General features: G+C 38.6%; 1 pseudogene; it reads right to left on the bottom strand.

Moving 5' to 3' along the window:
* Positions 1 to 255: 255 nt before the first annotated feature.
* Positions 256 to 3,049, bottom strand: part of LOC101352270 (60S ribosomal protein L12 pseudogene) — a 16,850-nt pseudogene continuing 14,056 nt past the window's right edge.

Raw genomic sequence — 3,049 nt, 5'->3', positions numbered from 1 at the left:
ATCCGTGTTGTAAGATGTTTCACGGAGTCATCATTGTTCTTTATCATCCCATAGTATTCCATTGTGTGTATTTACCATAATTTGTTTTGAAATAATTATAGATTCAAATAAAGTTGCAAAGATAGTACAGAGTGATCCCATGATCCTGTTATCCAGTTTCCCCCAATGTTACATCTTATATAATTATAATGCAATATCAAAACCAGGAAATTGACATTGGTACAATGTGTGTATGGCATTTGAACATGTGTAGATTCAGGTAACTACAATGGCAATCAAGATACAGAACTAGTTCATCATCACAAATATCTCCCTCAGACTATCCCTTTGTAGTCACAATCACCTACTCTTCTGCCTACCATTCCTAATCTTTGCCTACTAATAATCTGTTTTCCATCTTGTTTTAGTTACCTAGTGCTATCATAACAGAAATAACACAAGTGGGTGGCTTTAAAGAACAGAATTTTATTTTCTCACCGTTTTAGAGGCTGAAAGTCCAATTTCAGAGCTTCAGCAGGGCTGTGCTCTCTTTGTGCTGGCTCTAGGAAAAGGGCCTTGTTTCTCTAATTCAGCTTCTGTAGCCCTGGGTGTTTCTTTCCTTTTTTAGCTTTATTCTTTTTTTTTTTTTTTTTTTTTTTAAATGAAGGTTTACAGAACAAATAGTTTCTCATTAAACAGTATACATACTGTTTTATGATAATGGTTAACAACCCCACGACATGCCAACACTGTTCCTTCTCAACCTTGGGTTCCCTATTACCAGCTTTCCTGTTTCCTGTTGCCTTCTAGTCCTTGTCCCTGGACTGTTGTGCCCCATTAGTCTCGTTTTGTTTTATGGGGCTGCTAATCTTTGGCTGAACAGTGAACCTCAGGAGTGACTTCTTTACTGAGCTAAAACTGTGTCTGGAGGCCTTACTCTTGGGGTTTCTCCAGTCTCTGTCAGGCAAGTAAGTCTGGCCTTTTTTGTGAGTTAGAATTTTGTTCTACATTTTTCTCCAGCTCTGTCCAGGACCTTCTGTTGTGATCCCTGTCAAAACAGTCAGTGGTGGTAACCGGGTACCATCTAGTTGTACTGGACTCAGTCTGGTGGAGGCCGTGGTAGCTGTGGACAATTAGTCCTTTGGACTAATCTTTCCCTTGTATCTTGTTTTCTTCATTCTCCCTTGCTCCCGAAGGGGTGAGACTAGTGGAGTATCTTAGATGGCTGCTCCCAGGCTTTTAAGATCCCAGATGCTACTCACTGAGGTAGAATGTAGAACATTTTCTTTATAAAGTGTGTTATGCCAATTGAGCTAGATGTTCCCTAAGACCATGGTCCCCACAGCCCTCCGCCCAGCAATTCAGTCCCTCAGGGAGTTTAGATGTGTCTGTGGAGCTTCCATGACCTTTCCTTGTACAAGTTGTGCTGGCTTCCCCAGTACTGTGTACTGTCTTACTCTTCACCAAAGTTACTACTTATCTATTGTCTATTTAGTATTCCCCACCACCACTTCCAATCCTTGTAACCAATAAAGATTGTTTCTTTTTGTGTGTAAACTTTTTCATGAGTTTTTACAGTAGTGGTCTCATACAATATTTGTCCTTTTCTGATTGACTTATTTCACTCAGCATAGTGTCCTCCAGTTTCATCCATGTTATGAGATGCTTCACAGATTCATCATTGTTCTTTATCGTTGCATAATACTCCATTGCTTGTATGTACCATAGTTTATCCCTTCATCTGTTGATGGGCATCTAGGTTGTTTCCATCTTTTTGTTATTGTGAACAATGCTGCAACGAACATGAGTGTGCGTATGTCTATACATTCCTAGGAGTGGGATTGCTGGATCATATGGTATATTTCTATTTCTAGCTTTCTAAGGAAGCGCCATATCATTTTCCAAAATGGCTGTATCATTTTGCATACCCACCAGCAGTAAGAGTTCCAGTCTCCCCGCAGCCGCTCCAACATTTGTTGTTTCCAGTTTTCTCATATGTGCCAGTAATGCTGGGGTGAGATGGTATCTCATTGTAGTTTTAATTTGCATTTCTCTAATGGTTAGTGATTGCGAGCATTTCCTCATATGTCTGTTGGCCGCTTGAATGTCTTCTTTGGTGAAGTGTCTGTCCATTTCCTTTGCCCATTTTTTAATTGGATTATTTTTCTTTTTGTTGTAGAGGCATTGGATTTTCCTGCAGATTTTAGAAATTAGACCTTTGTCTGACTTATAATGTCCAAAGATTTTTTTCCCAGTCTACAGGTTCTTTTTCGGTGAAGTCTTTTGATAAGCGTGTTTAATTTTTAGAAGATCCCAGTTATCTAGCTCATCTTCTGGGGTTTGTGTGTTGTTCGTTATGGTTTATACTTGTTAATGACGTGTATTAGGGCCTCTAGCATTGATTCTATTTTTTCTTCTATGAACTTTATAGTTTTTGGCTTTATATGTAGGTCTTTAATCCATTTTGAATTAGTTTTTGTATACAGTGTGAGATATGGGTCCTGTTTCACATTTTTTGTGGATGGACATCCAGTTTTGCCAGCACCATTTGTTAAAAACACTGTCTGTTCCCAATTTGATGAACTTTGGGCCCTTGTCAAAGATCAGGTGACCATAGGTGGATGGATTTATATTTTGGTTCTCAATTCTATTCCACTGGTCAGTGTATCTGTCATTGTACAAGTACCAGGCTGTTTTGACTACCACAGCTGTATAGTAGGTTCTGAGGTCAGGTAGTGTGATTCCTCCTACTTTATTCTTCTTCTTCAATAGTGATTTACTTATCTGGGACTTCTTCCCTTTCCATATAGAGTTAATGACTAGTTTTTCCATCTCTTTAAAGAATGTTGTTGGTGTTTGGTTCGGGACTGCATTGTATTTGTAAATTGCTTTGGGTAGAATTGTCATTGTCACAATGTTGAGCCTACCTACCCATGAGCATGGTGTGTTTTTCCATTTATGTAAATCCCTTTGTGTTTCTTGCAGTAGTGTTTTGTAGTTTTCTTTGTATAGGTCTTTTACATCCCTGGTTAGATTTATTCCTAAGTATTTTATTTTTTTAGGGGCTATT

Source organism: Trichechus manatus, unplaced genomic scaffold, assembly GCF_000243295.1.
Source record: "Trichechus manatus latirostris isolate Lorelei unplaced genomic scaffold, TriManLat1.0 scaffold00046, whole genome shotgun sequence".
Taxonomy (NCBI): domain Eukaryota; kingdom Metazoa; phylum Chordata; class Mammalia; order Sirenia; family Trichechidae; genus Trichechus; species Trichechus manatus.
This window is presented reverse-complemented; position numbering and strand designations above follow the sequence as displayed.